Raw genomic sequence first — 18,578 nt, forward strand, 5'->3', positions numbered from 1 at the left:
TGAATACTCCTGTAATGCTTTAAGAATTGGAGAAAAATAGGCAACTGGTTCAAGTCAAATTTGGTGTAAAACAAGGAAGCATGGAATCCCATCACTTATCGTTAGGTTCTTAAATTGGACGTTAAGAATGGTAGATGAGTTGGAGGGTGTGAAATTGGATGATCTAGAGCAGGGTTTCCCAAACTTCATTGCACCGCAACCCACTTCTGATAACAAAAATTACTACGTGACCCCAGGAGAAGGGACCAACACCTGAGCCCACTTGAGTCCTGCTGCCTCCGGCAGGGGGACCAAAGCCAAAGCCCGAGGGCTTCAGTCCTGGTTGGGAGAGCCTGTAACATGAGCCCTAGCACCCAGTGCTGAAGCCAAAGCATGAACTCCGCCGCCCAGGGCTGAAGCCCTTGGGCTTTGGTCCCAGGCAGTGGGGTTAGACTTTGGCTTCGGCCCTGGGTGGTGGGGCTTGGGCTTGGGTTTCAGCTCCCAGCTGCAGCAAGTCTAACACCAACCCTGGTAACCCCATAAAATGAGGTTGTGACCCACTTTGGGGTCCCAACCCACAGTTTTAGAACCACTGAACTAGTGGTAAGCTCTTTATCTTATGCACAGGACATCATACAACCAGCAGACATGTCTTAATTAATGATGATGCTCTTCATTACCTTCAAAAATAGGTATACTCAACGTGGACTGATAAATGCCAAGATGACAAAGCGGTTGTATCTTGGAGAAGGAACCATAGATAAATTGTTGAAATGCAGCAGCTGAGGCATCATCGAACAAGTGAAACCTTGTGTGCGTCTACAAAGTTTGATCATTATCGATGGTTCCATCACCAATGAGGTTAAAGGAAGATGTGCCTTAACGACAAGTGCTGCGCAGAAGTTGATGAAATTATGGACTGATAAAAATATTAGACTTTATATCAATGTGAAAATTTATCAAACCAGCGTGCTAACAGTATTACTCTATGGTCTGGAAGCAGCTTCATTAAATGCAACAGACGTCAGAAGGCTGGAGGCAGTAGAGATGAGAGTTCTTTGGAAGATGGCAGATATAAAGTGGAATGATTTTAAGATGTCAGAAGGAGAGTAGAATGTAAAATCAGGGTACTGAATGGACTGTAATAAAAAAAGATTATGATGGTGGAGACACTGTAGAAGACAAATAGATGATAGGATGCCAAAAAAATGACGCAGACACAATAAAGGACATTCAGACCCAGAAGCAGATCACTGAGTAGATGGCAGGACATTGTATACCAGGACATGTCCAGGCTGGGCTTAATGGCAGAACAAGCCATGGACAGGAATCAGTGGCACCACTGCACTGCTCCTAGTCTCTGTAGAGATGCTTTGGAATGAGAAGACGATTATTCCTGGATAAGAGACTCACCAATTGTAATTTCCTCAGTTACTCTGTATACAAATGTACACACGACGTTACCTTATATAGCCTCTTGTGAATTTTAAACATGTTGCTTGAGCTACAAAAGAATTGAGAATTGCAATAAATTACAAAGTCAAAAAATATATTGATTGCTTTATAAAGGGGTCAGTAATGGCTGTAAACTTTTATTTTAAACTTCTCTCTTGCAGAGAAATGCATTTCTCTACCATGCTGATCAGCCTGTTTGTTTGGAATTCAATTACTTTATCCCTCAAATGTCTCTCATGAAATATCACATTTCCAGCAATAGGATGTATTTTGGGGTTTTTTTCCATTACATTTATTAAATAAATTATACATTTTTGGGAAGGTGGGAGGGCGAGGGGAGTAATAAGTTGAATCTATTCCATCATAGTTATAATGAAAAGAAAAGTTGATAGCCATAGATGAGATATAAATGATGGGCCAAATTCTGCCCTTAGTACACCAGTGTAAATCCTGAGTAACTCCAGTAACCTCCAGGAATACATCCAACCAAAACTGGCAACGCTAGCAGTGGGAGTTATTCTGCATTTACAGTGAAGTAACACAGCCGAGTTTGACTCTCAAAATCATTTTAAATCAAAGATTCTCCTTTCAGTTTTATGCAACAGCTTCTAGCAATATTCTGGTCAGTATAGACTCAGTGGGTGAAATCCTGGCTCCAATGACGTCAAAGGCAAAACTCCCAATTAACTTCAAGAGGATCAGAATGTCACCCAATATTTGTCTCCCTTCTGCATGATAAAATTCCCGTCAATATCATCTGGACATGTAAAGTCCATTTCTGAAACTCTTCCTTATGAGAGCCATCCCCAAGAGTTCAATGAGCTCAATAGGAATATCTGCATAAATAAGGTGTGATCCCTCTCCCATGGACTTCAGTGAACAGGACAGAGGCCACACTAATCATAACAGGGGTTGCGGAACTGGGCCTTTAAGGAGACTAGGGTATTGGCTTTGAGATGCAGCTTCTGGGATAAAAACGTTACCCTAAACCTGGGAATTTCCAGCTTCTTTCTGTCCCCTAGACAGCTAAAATGAGCTTTAAGAATACTATAGCATTCAACAGTCTTCTTTGTGTTAATCCTACCAAATGGGTCTGCTCTACAAGTCCTCCCCTCTCCAAAGAGCTCTGTTCAATGCCATAAACTACAGCAATGACCTCAAATAACTTTGGATAATATGGTGTTTTGGACTTCTGTGGTAGGATACAGGTAGTAAGGGCTTTGGCCGGCTGTTTTTAAAGTTGTGTTTACTAGCTGAGGGCAGAAGGCAGACTCAAAAGGGGATCTTGTCCTGTTGCAAAAGATGTTTGCATTGCTCTGTTCTCTGCTAATCTCAAGAGTGACAAAACACCAGCAAATTGTTCCAGGAGGAACCTACTGCATCCTTTATTTAAAGCCCCAGGCTAACACTGATTCCCATCTAACTATATCTCATTAGCACTGGGTGGGGGACTATCTCAAGCAGGGCTCCTGAAACTCATGTTAAAGCTCCAGTTGATAGAATCAGGAAAGGGACACACTGAGGGGAGAGACAGGGTGGGTGAGATAATATATTTGATTGGATCAATTTCTGTTGGTGAACGAGAAACACACTACGCTTCCAAGCTCCACACAGCATTTCCGGTCTGTAGAGGAGACATTTTCAAAGCCGTCTAGGGCATACGGACTCCCAGTTGCCATTCACTTCTACACAGAAGAGGGTAAAGTGATCCCCTTAGGGAGCATTAAAAATCCACATTACTCACCCTTAAAAAAAAAAATAATGTAACAATAAGCAAATAATGCAAAAAATCTTTGGGGGCAGATCCTCAACCGGTTTAAAGGGTCACAGCTACGCTGACTTCAGTGAAGTTACGACACTTTACGTCAGCTGAGGATTTGGCCCCTTTTTAGCGTGTACTGGGGATAAAGCCCATAACTGGTCCAGGCTCTATTCCCAACTTGCCTACCAAGTCACTGACGTCACAACCACTTTATACCTCACTTTCTCCTTTCATTTAACAAGGATAATATTATTCACCTACCTGAAAGTGTGTTAAATGTAGGGTGACCAGACAGCAAGTGGAAAAAATCAGGACACTTTTTTCTGGAGGGGGAAGGGGTATAGATGTGTATATAAGACAAAGCCCCTAATATCAGGATGGTCCCAATAATACCGGGACATTCGGTCACCTAGTTACTGGATGATCTGCCTGTTTGCACAGAGATTTGAGATCCTCAGATGGAATTTGCTACAAAAGTGCTACATATTAATCATGCTGATCACCCTCCTTTTGTCTAATAAAGAATTTCCAGATTGGCATGAAGATATAGTAACATGTATATCACTTTGAGAAAGGCTAAATGCAGCAGACTAAACAAGTAGACTGCATTCTGGGGTGAACTAACTGGATGTCTGGTATTCCAGAACAGAACTGAGATGAAGTCCCAAATTGTCTCATTGGAAGATTTTTAAAATCTACAGGATGTCTGGCTTCGGGTCAAATGCTGAGGAAAGAAATCTGGTAAATGACTATTCTGCCCGCAAAATCTGTTTATCTGATCATTAGGCTAACAGGGGCTACTACTACAAGTTTCTGCGGTGGGGGCGGGGGGCAGGGAAGCTATCCAACTGTCCATGAACATACATGAAAGACGACAATGTGTTCTTCGTCCCTGAACTATTCGATGAGTTGTTTTTTGACTTTCACAAGGAGGACTGTCACATGGCAGCTGCTTTGCTTACTCCACAGTCATACTTACTCTGTACAGAGGACTTTGTGAGCAACCTCCTTGCTTTCCTCCAAAGACTGGAGGAAAAGACTTTCCTCTTAAGGTCCGGTTTCCAAAGGCACTGAGCAACTGCAGCGCCTCCTGGAGTCAGTGGGAGCTATACCTCTGAAAATGAGGCCCAGCATGTGCAATGTATGCAGCTTCCAACTACGGAGACAAAGGCTGTCTCAGAGAGGGGAAAAATACATTTACGCCAAACCAAAGAGCAACTCCTTATTAGCCAGCGCTGGACAGCCAAACAACTGCAAGATGGAAAAGACAGGGGGCTTTTTTTTATTACACAAGGGTCCCCTGTCTTTGTAAATATATTAGTAGATACATTTAATCCAAATGGGCACGTAGCCATAACACAAAACACACCAGTACGGTTGCTGTTAATTAGCACCCCTCCACCCCGCTTTTTGGCAGTCTCAGCAGAGAGGTCAAGGACTGAATAGGCTATGGAGACTGAACTCTTTTCTTAGGCCTAGTAATGTTTTCTCTACAATAAAGATAAAGCACAGGGGTGCGGGGGAGTGGGGGAAATTATGCAGCCTCTACTGATTCTGTACCTGTTCTGCGGATACATGGAAGACATCAGTCTCCAGGGCTGTCAATCTGGCAACTTTCTCCAGCCATAATTCACTTTAAAAAGAAAACAGAAAGAATGGTATGTTACTGACGGTCGTTCTGGAGGGGAGACCGGGAGCCTAGGGCGGCAGAGAAGTTGGGATGCCTTTGCTCCTAGATTCTGGTGGCTGGCTCAGGACAGCATGGCATTGACAGCTGCTCTGGAAGGAAGCTGTGTGTCCGGGAGATGGGGAAGCAAGGAGTAGTGCTCTATGTACCGCTCGCTCAGCTCTCCTGAAGGCTGAGTCAGTATGGTATGGCATTACAGTAGAAGAGCTGAGTAAACTGCTCTGAGAGCCAGAAGCAAGGTGCTCTGCTGGTTAATGCATGTGCATGAGGTGACGAAGGTAGGAGTCAGAGGGGGATAGAAATGTACTCTGGAGTACCTGGCTCCAGAATAACCTGGAAAGTTCAAACAGCCACCTGGAGAGGCCTTTAGATCAGTCAGGACAGAACATATTATGTCATCTATCAGGTCCCATGACTTTCACAAATGAGCCAAACACAGCCAAGTGTTTTTTCCCCAGAACCAATTTTCTATTCTGAATGGTGATGCTGACAGGATCAAAGGGGAAAACCTGTCTTGTCTTGCTGCTGAGGAAGATAATCAAGTAAGTGATAAACAAACTGATCGGGAGAAAGACACTGTGTGCCTTTCAACAGAATGAAAGCCAAGAGATAAAACTTGGGAGAAAGGCCTCTCTCTGCTCCTCAGAAATTCCCTTACTTCTTTCTCTCAAATGCCATTTTAGCAACACAGCTACAATGTCCCAGCCACACGAGATATGGGCCCAAACTGAACTCCCTGATCCAGACTACCCCAGCTTTCACAGTCAGATCTGAACTTAGCCATCACCCCTACTTGTACAGTGCAAGGAGCTAAATCAAAGCCCTGGATCTAAACACCCTGAACGTTAGTAAAGATCAGATCCTGATTCAAATTATGTGGCTTGGGCCCATCTACAACAAACCAATGGGTAGATTAAAGTTAAATTCTCCCCCATGCTCCTAATGCCTGCCCCACACAGATTTATCCTCCAATCCTAGCCCCATTCCCCCTAGCACAGACACCTTCATAGCTTCCCTGATGAACTCCTGTCTTCTTCCCACCAATGAGTCCTTAACCTTCCCCCTAAGTGAGGCAGGTAGTGCTGCCCACCATAGAAACAGCAGTCAGCCATCAACTCTGCACTGCCACCTGGTTCTCTGATTCTGGGGCTTCAGATGATCCCAAGGACCCTGCCAGGAATAATAATTAATGGTCACTCCACAACAACTGAAGAAATGGATGAAAATGAAAGGTAGGTCACTCTGCATAAGTAAGCCAATCCCTACTGAATGGGCAAGCAACATAACGGAGCTGACAAAAGCCATACACCTTTCAGAATCTCTATCTTGTCTGCATGAGGAATTCATGGGAAAGTTAGTGCAAAATTGCTAGGATGTAAATGTAAAGTGCAATAGCTATTCCACACCTGTTTCCTGTGTGGACATTCTTATTAGGCACTAGCACATGGGGTGCTAGTTCAGAATAGCTAGTCCAGTCTTCCCCCATGGAGATAAGCCCTTGGGGACTCATATAGCCCCCATCACCAGTGGCCCATTAGCCACTGGGCCAACAGGACCTGTGCCCATGGGCCTTGGCACCCTGACCCGCTCCGCTTGCCCGTCACTCCTGCCAGGGAGCAGGGCACAGAGGCTTGCCCCACTCCGCTGGCTTGTCTCACTCCACTCACCTGCCCTGCAAGCCTCCACACCCTGACCCTATTTCCCTGGCAGGAGTGCGGGGTGGGTGGAGGGGCCCTCACTTGCTCTGGCCCAGGACCAGTAATCTGCCTCTGTCCATCACCACTGTATGTGAGTCCTCATAATTTGTAGTGTATTCATCCTCCAAGCCCTCTGTGAAATAGGGCAATGGTATTATCCCCATCGTACCGATGGGGAACTGAGGCACAGAGAGGCTAAATGACTTGCCTAAGGTCTGTGAAGGAGTAGGGAACTGAATCCAGGTCTCTTCAGTCCTAGGCAGGGGCTGCAATCACTAGTCATCTTACCTCATGCAGCCCCAAAGCACTACTGATATGGCAAAGAGGGCAAATTACAAATGGCCATTGGACCCCTTCAACCGTGTTCCTGGTTGGTTCCTTGGGTTCAAAAGCAGGGCTGGAGAAAGGGGAGTGGAAGGACCATATCCAATCAGAACATTGCATAAATCCTGGTCCTATCTAGTCACACAGTTCTGCAAATGCTGGGATGGCGAAGGAAGACATTCATCTGCAGTGATCTGTCTGTATGACACAAGGTCCTGTCTGCCAGACATAAAGTGGAGGTAGGTCCACCTATCACTGTTCCCTTTCAGTAACATGCTTTGCTTCAGCTCCTGCAAAGTTTCCTGAGAGTGTTCCTCATCCTCATTACATCAGAACATAGAACCATGCTAGAGCCCCTCCTCCTTGCCTTCTCTCCTACCCTCATTAGGCTTTGCTCCTTTTTCTTCCCGAGTATTACACTGTTACAACGTGCAGAAAATTAATTGATTTGTTAAAGGAAAGTGCAGGGCAGAACTGTATTAAATTAAAACATTTCAGTCATTCTTCCCAAGCTTTTGAGTGCAATAGAGATTCCTCAAATAAGGTAAGAAAACAATACAAACAAACAAAAAAAGGAAGAGGGGAAAAAACAGAAGATAGGCAGACAAAGGAAAAGAAGAAAAAAAACACAAGAAAAATCAAACAAACCTGAGACCAGCCTGAGCTAAAAATTGGAGGGGTTCTGTTAGAAACTTGGCATTGATGGCTTTCTGTGATATGTCACTGTGTGAAATGAATACAATATAGTTGGTTTATAGGAAACGACTGCCATATGTGAGGCTGATGGCAAACTGCCCTTTTCCCGCCACCCGCTATTGCTTTCATCACTAAAGCTGAGATTAAATAAGTGCAATCCATCTCCATCGATCTAAATGTGTAAATATATCATGGACCGAGGTGTACCATTGGTCAAAATTTTAAGGGAGGGCATTGCCTGTACCCCTCATTCACTGCCCATGAAATTAAGGTTTCAGAGTAGCAGCTGTGTTAGTCTGTATCCGCAAAAAGAACAGGAGTACTTGTGGCACCTTAGAGACTAACAAAAATAAATTTGTTAGTCTCTAATGTGCCACAAGTACTCCTGTTCTTTTTTCATGAAATTAAGGGCATTTTGAAAAAAATACCCCTTTACCCTCTGCTGTGCTTATCTGGTTCTTCAGGGAAGTGGAGGGGCCCTCACTGATGTCCTGGTGTGATACAGGACACTATGAAGTCTGGAGCGCTGGCCAGGCCCTTGGTTAGAATATGGGGGATGTTACATGGACACCTGAGTGTCACACCGACTTGGGTTCTCTAAATGGGCTGCAGAAAACTTGCCGCCTGCACCCCTGAAGTATGGCGGGCAACTGCAGTTCCATTAGAAGTACCTATTAAATGTCCCTCCTTCAGAAGCTGATCCAAAGCCCCTCAAACTCAATCGAAATCTTTCCTTCAACTTCATGGGCTTTGTATTATCCCCTAAGCCTTTATGTAGTTTGAACTATGCTAGAAGTGCCTCCTCTAATGTATGATTTCATCCTCCAGGGGGAACAGCCAGGATTATTAGGCTTATCCAATGACTTCTGTTTACCTTATATGCAGTGATTTGCGTGTGGGAGTCCCAATCCTCACGTTGGAACATTCGTGTCACAAAGCCACCACGTCTGCTACCCATCGGCATCCTTGTTGAGACTGACACAGAGGCTGAGGACTGAATGGGGTTTCAGAGGCAGACTATCCAATTCTCTCACGCCCTGGAGGTGGGGACTGCAGGTGAGGGTGGGTGCACCTGGATAGGGTGGAAGTCTTGCATTGATACTGCTCATGCACTACTTCGTTCACAGAGTTCCACCACCTTTCTCCGTCCACCACCTCTCACCAGCGCTAAACTCACTAAAAGTTTTTGTGTTTTTTTTAAAGTAGAATTAAAAGAAGAAAAATTATTAGGCTTCAATGTTAATTTACTTTTAATTGTGTCCTATATTTTGGGTCTCTGCTTCCTGATTCCACTGACGTATTTCTTATTAGAACTGATCTTTACAAGGGCACCAAGTTAAAAAAGAAAAAAAAAAAAAAAGCACATTCTCCTGGTTTGTTTATATTGGGTCACACAGTAAAGCCAGGTTTTGTTTTTCTTTTAATTTCGTGCTTTAAGAAGAAACACATTGTTGGAATCAGGAGGCTAGAACTTACGGTATGATATAACTTTCAAGGTACCATAGGCCAATTCCCCTCCCCCTCAATACCAGTCTCCCTTTCATTTTTCTTGTGATGAGTTTTCCTGTTCTCAGCTAACAAATAACAAACCACGACAGCAACACATTGCACACCCCCATTAACAGGAGGCGTTTTTCTTCTCTCTAAGAACAAAAATGAGAGGTCAGTTTTCAGTAAATTCAGAAACGCAGGCTGAGATTTTTCAAAGCTGCCATCTGAGGAATTTTGATGCTCAATTCACATTCAAGGTAATGGGAACTGGGTGTCCATATCTCAGCTAGGATTCTTACAAAAATCCCGCTGAGTTTTAATGTTGATCTGTGGATGCATGTAATGGGGCAGATCAAAACCCCTCCTTCTGCTCCCCCTATTCCCCAACCCTCAATGAAACCCCAAGACAGGACCTTGAGGCAGCTGACGGATACCATAGGCCTGGTGTTTATAGCCTTGCAAGAATTACTGCTACAGGAAGTTATTAAGAGGTATTTGGTGATTAAGAGCCCTGGTTAGATGAGAACTCACAGATACTCTTGTCTTAGTCATTTTCAGCAGGAAAAGTTGTAAGAAATGGCAAAAACACCCTGGTTAAATAGTTGTCAGCGACAGAAGTTCCAGCCTCTCCCAGAAGATGTCACTGTAGGGAATAGTCTAGGAGAGGACTGGCTGTGGGGAACAGTTAGCGCTCGCTTCCAGAGCACTCCGGATTATAGTAGCCGCAGCCTCTGGAAGCAGGATTTACAGCAGGGAACGGTGCAGGATGCTACCTTTGGTGGAGCTTCCAACCACTCAAAGCCCCAGTCTGTGCAGCAGGAATGGCTCCAGGAAATGGGGTGGGAATCTTAACTATGGACAAACTCATGCTTTCCCTCCTATCCGTCTTTCCCAAAAGGACTATGGAAGGAAGCCGTTTTTTTGTTCTCAGTAATCGCTCTACCAAGATTTCAAAGGCATTACGTAACCGAACCGATGTAAAGTGATTATGTCCAACACTGTCAATAAATCATTAACGTTTCTTAACACGATCAGCACAACTATTTGTGTCACAGCTGTCTTGTTCACTTTCAAATTAAAGCTTTCAAATTAAATATTCATTTAAGAGTAAAATATTAATGCAGTCCCACTGTTTCTGTAACATATATTAATTTCTGATGGCACTTCCAGGCAAGGCATAAGTTATAAAGTTTGGCTTCTGCAGGAATCCCCTCAGCTCCCCCCTTCCCTTTATTTTTTGCATTATCCTGTTTTTAGCCCGGAGAGAGGATCTTTTCGAGGAAGGGGCTTGCAGAAGGAGCAGAAAGGTAGATTTATTTGAAAGCATACCTCTGACCCCACCCCACTAAACCAGGAGAATATTGAAGGCTACCGTTCTATCTCCTGGCTGCAGAATGAGTCATTCATCCATTCAGCAATTCCTGTTGGAAAAGAACCGTGAACGTCTCTGCCACCAGAATCCATTACAGATATTAAACTTAGCAAATCATCAAGGAGGGGCAAGATTGAAAGTCTTCAAGGCGCATGCCTGGTCTCAGCAGAAGTGGAACTGATTTGATAACAAGCTTATGCAGCCTTAATGCCTGGGATATGTGGTATGCAGTTATCTTGGATAAGAAGCAGATGACAGGGATAGAGTATTTCTCTTTTGGATGCTTTTTTCCTCCCTTTGGTTTTTAGCAGTTCATCTCAGGCAAAAAGACACTGAATTCTAGTGAAGGCTGCAGGGGTGTTTCCTCTACTGCATAGTATGCTGGCACATTGCAGTCACAGACAGTGTTCAGCCTTCCCCATCCTTGCTTCATGAGGCGTGTCCATGGGGCATAAGGAATTTACAAGAACTGACAGGATATTCCGAAGGGGCAGTGTGTAATGGGTCATAACAGAGCTGTGCCGTAACTGGGACCCTGCACTGCCCTAAATAAGGCATCAGGATGTCAAGGACTTCACTGTCTAGAAAATTCAGGATGGGAGGATGGGTGCAGTGGAAGGCCAGGGGTTAATTTTTGATAAATGGGATTATATAAATCTTCTCAAAAAGTCTACTTTTCTGGGCAATTTACCGTAATTGTTTCGATTGCTTGCAATCTGCTGATCCTCTCCACTTCAGGCCATTAACTCCAACTTACTCCTTGTTGTGTTCTGGACTAAATCATCTCCAGTGTTCAGACCCACTGGTCTCCTTCTCCCACTCCCGTCCCAATGCCTCTCTTACAGACATAGAACCACAGAATATCAGGGTTGGAAGGGACCTCAGGAGGTCATCTAGTCCAACCCCCTGCTCAAAGCAGGACCAATCTCCAACTAAATCATCCCAGCCAGGGCTTTGTCAAGCCTGACCATAAAAACCTCTAAGGAAGGAGATTCCACCACCTCCCTAGGTAACCCATTCCAGTGCTTCACCATCCTCCTAGTGAAAATGTTTTTTCTAATATCCAACCTAAACCTCTCCCTACACCCCACCTATCCTGGCGTGCCAAGACACAAGCCATTCTGCTCCCATGCCCCTCCGAAAGATCACTCCTCCAGCACAGTCCATGAGAAGGGAAATGATCCTTCCTCTCGGCTTCCCGATGATCCCAGTCATTTCTACCTCTGCCCATTAGACTGTAAGCTCTTCGCAGCAGGGATGCCCTTCATTTTATCTGTGATACTACACTAGGCATGTCATCAGTGCTTAACAAACGCAACATAATGGTGAAAGTGGTATGCCGCAAGACAGTACTGTAGTGATCCTGGGAATCGGAGATAATTCCAGGATTCTGGGGTTGGCTTTGAATAGGTATTGGGTTATTTCTTCCCTGACTACCTGTTCTTTTCCATTTTCATGCACCTAGATTCAGATGAGCAGACTGGCAAAATACCACGAGCATGGCTGTTTTCCCAAGACCAGTACATCCTTGGCCCTTGAATGGATGCAGAGAGAATAGGATGCAAGCTTTCTCCTCCCCACTCAAGGACTTTGAGGAGCGAAGCATCTTCTTTCTCTGGGTGCCCTTATAGGTGCAGTCAACCCCAAAGGGGGCTTGGAGGAGACAAGGCCAATGCTCCCCTGCCTCCGCCACACACACACGTGCACAGTGGTCCATGCAGCCGATTAGCTGTGCAGAAGGTAGCAGAGTATACCATCCCAGGAGATGCTGCAGTGTATACCTCCCTGGAGGTACAATGCCTCCCACAGCTCCCATTAGGGTGGTGCAACCTCATTCCACCCCGCTGCAGGTCGGTGCCTTTATGGCTCAGCTTAGCCCTTGGTATTTATGGCCTGAATGGAAGCAGGAGTTACTAAAGAGCTGCCATCTAGCCTAATTCTGCAGAAGAGAAGTCAGGATAAGCTTGGATAAATATCTGTGCTTGTTTGATTGGAATCTCAGAACCTAATGAGGTTTCTCCATCACTAGGCAAAGCTCGAAATCCTTATAATCACCCAAAGACTATCTGGCTGCAGTGACCTCAGACACTCTTATCACTCACTATTGGCAGTTAAGGAACTTGGTTGGTTTGGAACAGTGGGGGACTCAGAGAGAAATGTCACAGACATTAGTCAGCGGGGTGGACACCAGGCTTCGGGGGAGGGAATAAAAACAATGTAGGCTCTTTTTAGCACATTCTTTCCAGTAAAAATTTCATACAGAGATTAAGCCCATGGATGGAGTGAACCGGTGCAGCAGCTGAATAATCCACAGGTTTAAGAGCCTCTGACTACTCATTGACACAATGAGGGCAACAAAGGGTCAGAATCAGGTTTCCTAAAAGTCTCTAAATCTATATTCCCAGGATACAGTTTACCAGTTCCAGAGGAGTCATTAAAAACCTACTGATTCAATCATGCAAGCTTCTTACTCACCTGCCCTTCCTCTATCAACTCTTCCACTCCTCCACCACTGCCACCAATGACTTTTCCTCACTTCCCCATTACTAGCGCCTTCCACTCCTCTATTACTGCCACACAGGCTTCTCCCCAAGACTACCTTCTACCAGTCTTTCTTCACTGTCACTTTTCCCAGGGGACATCGTCTCAGAAAAATTCTGGAGAGTGAGGGGCAAAGTTGTGTCAGCATACAGAACATTAGATATGATCATCTTATATCCTGCAGAGCTGGCAGGGGACAAAAAGTGGAAGAGATGATGGAGAATATAGTCCTATGAAAAGACTGGGGGTGGGTGTCAAATCAAGATCTAGAGGTGCAACTGCCCCCCTGGCCCAACAGCAAATGATGCCCCTTCACTTTCCAGTATTGCCTTCTTCTCTTCTCCTCTCACAGCCCACTCCTCTAAATTCACTTTCCCCTCTCCCATTACTGCCGCCTTCCATTCTCTCCCCTCATCCTTCCCCTTGTCAGCTCTCACCACACCTCTTTTTCATCTCTGCACACCCTTCCCCCCTTTCTCCTCTGATAACTGGCACTGCACCCAGCCCTGCTGAAGCGTTTACTGCCTGTTTTGCCCTCTCGCTATAAAACATTAGTCAATACTTTTTTTTAAAAAAAAGGATGCTACATAAAAAGAAACTACCTTCGTTTTTATAGGTCCCTCTGCTCATTAAACCACCACCCTGGACTGTAAGGTTTTATGGCCAATTGTAAAGCCTCCCACGGTCCCATTACAGTCAATTGAAGGAATAAAACATGCTTCTGAAAATAATCTGGACGCATTTCCATTAGCAATTTCCCCCTTTCCTCCCTAAATTGATCATAGAAAGCAACACACTAAGAACACACTCTGCACCTAAAGTTTTCATAGCATTGCACACAGGTGGGAGGGGAAGGACATCTGGTGTGCAATTCCCATTCATTTTCATAGGCAAGGAAGGAGCTGTCAGGTTGGTGACACCATGTCAAACCTCTTCTGCTCATTAAAGGTAATTAAAGCATTACAATATACAGCGGCCATGAAAATTGCTAGGCAAGGCTAAAACAACTCCCCTTCATTCATCTTCTTGTGCCTAGGCTTTAGACCCTGTAACAGGAAGAATGATGAATCACAGATGTTATTTTTGTAAGAGAACTCTTCTCCGGTCAATGCAGGATTGCCCCTCTAACGACATGCTTTGTAAGCTGTTCTAAGCTCTCCTCACTGTTTTATAGATGCAAAATTCTTTTGTATGAGAGGCTCGCAAGAGTCTCTTCCAGTCCTCTGTAGATCTCTGGACATGAGCAGGAATTAGTCCACGACCTCGGCAGCCAGCAGCTCCACTCTCTCTGTGTTGATGTGCTCTGGGAGGAGATTTCCAGACATACCATTATTGAAATACATACTCACTGCTATAGAGGTGTTATATTGTTAGTTCAAGGTGCCTCATTCTGGCTGTCCAACGTGCATGTTTGCTTGAATATTCTTTTATTCACAGTCTTAGCCCAGGTGGGACATTTTTCGGATGTATACTTTTGTTTGCCCCTGAAAGGCCAGATGATAACAGAGCACTGATTTAGTAGAAGGGTTGCCTTGAAAACACATGTTAAAATTTACCCTGCAAAGGAGGACTGTGGCAAATGCCTGCCTCCAAAGAAGTTCACTACCAATCTAGATATTGTTAAAACATCTTTGCTGGACACAACTTATTCCTTAACTTTAAAAAAAATGTTTCAGAAGAGCAGGTTCTTTGCCCTTGGAGTATACAAGATTGCCCCAAATGGCAGGTATCATCTAACAGCCTGTTTTTTCCCTTCCAATTCCAATGGGACCACTTGCAAAGTACAGTATTACCAAGCATAAGGAAAGGTGGTAAGAGCCAGTCTTAAGAGGTCTTTATCCTCCGCCCCATTTAGACTGCACACGTTGAATTCCGTGTCATGCTATCAATATACGCAGTGTATTTTTCAAGAACAACCTATAATTTTTTCCAGCAAGTGCACTTATTATAAGTTTGTTTGCCAAGCAGTGTGGCGTCACCTTCCTCCTTGGTTATGGTTAAGCGAACGTGGTTTTGTTTTCAATGGGAAAACAAATGGCATTGATTCTCCAGCCTTCTGCCGCAACCCTCTTTAATGGCATGCACCTCTTCTAGAAGGTTGATCGAATGCTAAGAGGGAGCACACATTTTTTTGTGGGAACCCCTTGTTAAAGTACTGGCAGCAGATCGTTGTACAAGATAATCCACGATTATCTCAGGCAATGTTTTACAAAGATGTCGAAGTGGCATGTGAATCAGAGAAAGGAAAGCTTTGGGCCAAACCCCCAGCAAGTTTAAATCAATTTATACCAACTGGGGACATGTCCCTTTGCCAAGAGCTGGCTGAACGATTCATTATAAATCATTTCTGGGACGAGTTTGGGTATTTTTTTTGTTGAACAAATTGTTTATACATATTTTTATCATTATCTGAACAGCTATGCAAATGTGGGCATTATATTGGGCAAATAATTTATTTCTCATTTCCCCCATCACGAGGTCTGCTACTCACCATGCATCGGCGCCTCCTCATGGCTCATCTGGAGAATTAGCTTGCCACCGGCCACGCCCCATCTGGCAGTCGCTCAGCCCATTGTCTCAGTCGCTCGCTCTGTGGCCCCTCTCGCTGTCGGGAGCTGCAACACCTCTCCTTTGGGGCTCAGCCCTCCACAATCATCCTTCCCTTCTGGGGTTTCGCCACAGTCTCACTTCACACAGTCTCAGGAAGTCTCCATATTCTCTGCGTTGACTGCACCACTCCTGCAGCGGCTTATAGGGGAACCCGGGCTCGCCTGCTACACCGGGTTCCAGTCCAGAGGCACTTGAACTAGCAGTTCACGTCTATGGTCTCAGGCCTTACTGCTCCTGTCACGGAGTCCCCGGGCGATGCTCTGGAACTGCTCCTCACCAAGCCAGTCAGGACTTTGGGGAGCCTCCTCTCCCTTGGAGCAGACTTGTTCAGGGCAAGAAGCTCACACGTCTTCACCTCCTGGGTCTCTCCTTGGAGCATTCAGCATCCTCTGCCCCTCCGTGTGCTTCCCACAGCGAGCCCACCCCAGCGGGGTCCTGGGGAAGCCACCGGGTTCTGCACCCCCACTTTGCAGTCAGACGTGACTCTTAGCCAGCCAGTAACACAGAGGTTTATTCGATGACAGGAACAGGGTCTAAAACAGAGCTTGTAGATACAGCGAACCGGACCCCTCGGCCGGGTCCATTCTGGGGGGCAGTGAGCCAGACCCCCAGGTCTGCCCTCCACCCTTGACCCCAGCCAGCTCCAGACTAACAACCCCTCCCAGCCCCTCCTCTCTCCTCAGCCCCTTTCCCGGGCCAGGAGGTCACCTGATCCCTTTGTCTCCAACACCTTCAGCTGGCACCTTTGCAGAGGGGGGGCCCAGGCCATCAGTTGCTAGGAGACAGAGTGCCAGGCATTTAGGTGCACTGGCCCTTTGCTCTGCCAGATACTTAAGAACTGCCATGGGGACACTGAGGCACCAACACAGTACTCAGAGAAAACATTAAGAACTTTCCCAGTTCCTCACAGCTCCTTCCTGCCCTGCCCTTTCTCAGGCTCCTACTCTTCCTCTTGCATCAAGGAGCGTGACTGCCGGCTCACCTCCCTGCAGCCCCATTCCATCCTCAACTCCTAGGCTTTATAGCAGCCCCTGCCTGCTCCCGCCCCGGTGAGCTTCGTTCTCAATCAGGCGCATTGCCCCATAGTTCCCCAGCAGATGCAACCTACAGTGAATTGGCTTCTCTTGCCATGTTAACCCCATCTGTGTTGGTGTGGGGTGAATGCCCCATCACACCCCCTTATCCCCACCAATCAGTGAATACAATTATCCATTCATAAATGTGTTCATCCGCGTTAGCTTTGCCAGACACACCCTCCTTGACTTTCAGCTTTTGCTATGCCACAGCCGGATATGTCAGAGCCGTAAAGCCTGTAGGAACGTGAAATGCCCGTCATTTCACTACCATCCTGTATGTGCAGCTTGTCACAAAACCCCCTCTGGTATTTTGCAGAAGCGCTGTCATTCTGTAAAGGAGGGTTAAAAGAAAGTAGTACCTATTTTGCTCGTCTAAGATTATAAATCCAGACAGAGAGGAGGTTCTTATCCGTTGAAAATCAAGAGGGTTGACCTTGAAGAAATGGTATGTTTCCTTTATACAGCACTCCACATATTACATCAGGGTTATATCTGTCCCAAGCTGAACTATGGAATATATGGAGAATGGAAAAATCCTGCAAAATGTCCTAGCTACATATTGCAGCCTCCCACTGTAAGCTTCTCATCCGAGATCTGCCCGGTGGATCTGACTATAGGATTTTACCTATCAGCCCATATGTCTCCCTGGTGCTGACCCACAGGCAGCACAGCATTCGCATCTCCTTATTCCAAGGGAAGGAGAGAATCAAAGGATCCATGTAGAAGCTGATGTCATGGATTGACCCCATCCCTGACCTGGTTTTGGACAGCCTCTACTCCCCTCAGCCCATTTCAACCTTGTGTACAGAACTGGGATTTGCAACGCACAGGGAATATGCATCCTCCCCTGTACTGCTTCCCTCCTGTGCTGGAGGACCTACAGTGGTGGTAGTCTGGAGTTGGGTGATCAGATGTCCCTATTTTGGGGGCTCTTTTCTTATATAGGCTCCTATTACCCCCCACCCTCTGTCCCCATTTTTTATACTTGCTATCTGGTCACCGCATCTGGAGTCTCCCCTTATTGGCTTCCATGGTGATGCGAATAATGTAGCAGAACCCTGACACCGACTGATTTCTCCACCAGAGGGAGTAAAATTAGCTTAGGTGAGCATGCAAAGGTGTTCAGCTGGCAAACAGCCTGCTTTAGATACAGCCGAGGCAGTTAAATTCTGTGGCTCAAGAAAACTGTGGGATTTAAAAAAAAAAAAAAAGCAGCCTTGGTAGATCAATAGTTTCTAAGTAAAACCGAGAGAATCACAGGGAAAGGAAAGATCTACAGGGAGCTCTGAAACTAGCAGCTATGTGACGTCTGGGGGTTCCAAATGAACAAGGAAATTTATATATTAAGCAGCAAAAAGTTTCCATTAGAGTAAAATCTGTCTCTAATTTAATTGTTAGATTGGCATGTTTTTAAAATACAATTTAAGCAAGATGATATCGCCTTCAGTCACTTGAGAGAGAGAGAGAGTTCCACAATGTTGCTGTCAGCAAATGCCTGTTATGTCAAACAGTGGAGGAATAGTTGGATATCTGTCTGCTGAGATAATAACATTAAACTTTCTTGAAACATTTGAGAACTCTGACTAATCTCTCTGCCTCTCTATTTGATTTTTTAAAAGTGAATTTACTGCTGATGAAAGGTTCCCGATTGATAGCCCTGAAGACAGAAGATTATCCACAGAATAGGTACATCCTCTTCTTCTCACAGCCGCTACAGTTGTTTTCCCACTTTCCTGCACCTTTCATTGTCATTTATGCCTATGAATTGCAGGAGCAAAGCTCTGCAGCCGGTGTGAGCAAGCGAAGAATTGATGTGGTAATGGTTTATACCTATACTTTGCCCAGGTGCAAACGGCAATGGAGAATTAAGCCCAATGTCCTTCAACCC

This window comes from Gopherus flavomarginatus, chromosome 17 (assembly GCF_025201925.1).
Source record: "Gopherus flavomarginatus isolate rGopFla2 chromosome 17, rGopFla2.mat.asm, whole genome shotgun sequence".
NCBI classification, from domain to species: domain Eukaryota; kingdom Metazoa; phylum Chordata; order Testudines; family Testudinidae; genus Gopherus; species Gopherus flavomarginatus.